The sequence below is a fragment of the Triticum aestivum genome, chromosome 7A, assembly GCF_018294505.1.
Source record: "Triticum aestivum cultivar Chinese Spring chromosome 7A, IWGSC CS RefSeq v2.1, whole genome shotgun sequence".
Classification (NCBI taxonomy): Eukaryota; Viridiplantae; Streptophyta; class Magnoliopsida; order Poales; family Poaceae; genus Triticum; species Triticum aestivum.
Window position 1 is genome coordinate 123,817,764 of NC_057812.1, and position 801 is coordinate 123,818,564.

At 59.9% G+C, this 801-nt stretch overlaps 1 protein-coding gene across 1 annotated transcript in view; it reads left to right on the forward strand.

The window, feature by feature from the left end:
- Positions 1 to 504: 504 nt before the first annotated feature.
- Positions 505 to 801, forward strand: part of LOC123150383 (fatty-acid-binding protein 2) — a gene marked incomplete at its 5' end in the record, with an annotated part of 4,631 nt that continues 4,334 nt past the window's right edge. Inside the window, 1 exon segment of the mRNA XM_044570244.1 lies at positions 505 to 630.

An 801-nucleotide genomic window follows, 5' to 3' on the forward strand; every position in this document is an offset into this window, starting at 1 on the left:
CGGTCGCGTCGCATCGACGGCCGCTACGCCCCAACGCCAGCCGACCCCTTCCTCGTGGCCGTCCGATCGCCCCGCCGAATATCCCTCGGTTTTCCTCGTGCCACGACCCGCACCTTCCCGGAAAAGGACGAGACATTTTACATCCAACCCCCTTTACAACCTCCTATTACCCTTGACAACGTTCAGTCACGTATCCAGTGCACGTGACAAGGGCTAACATGGGAATATGGTTCTTAGAGGGGCTCCCCGGTGAACGCGGAAAGGAGGGAACCCGAAACTTATTGAACCCTTTTTCGGCCTCGGCTGGGGTGGGAGGAGAGAGAGAACGGAGCAAACGACGCCGAGCCGGAGCACGCGTTCTACGCCCCTCTCCCTCTCCCTCTCTCTCACGGGAGGCGAGTGCGAGGGCGGAGGCGAGGCGAGGCGCGGGGGGTCGGATTTGGGGATCCGCCGCGGGGAGCGTTGCTTGTCCGGCCTCTCCGTCCCCTCCAGGTTTCGTGGGAGGCGCGGGGGCTCCGGGCCGGTTGGTCTTTGATCCCGCGTCCCCGGATCAGCAGGGATCGCGCGCGTATCCTAGGCCGGCCTCGGTCGCCGCTCTCGCCCCGGAGTTCTCCCTGATCCGTCGGACAGGTATGGTGATTTTATTCAGCTTTCCTTTTTTGGTGTAGTATGAGAGTTTTTTTTTCTCGTGAATGTGAGTTGGTTAGTGACGATTTTGGTGATTTTGCGGGGAGGGGAGGGGTGGTGAATCCTTTTCAGGCAGAGATTGCTGCTCAGCAAATTTTAGTATGCATGACGTCT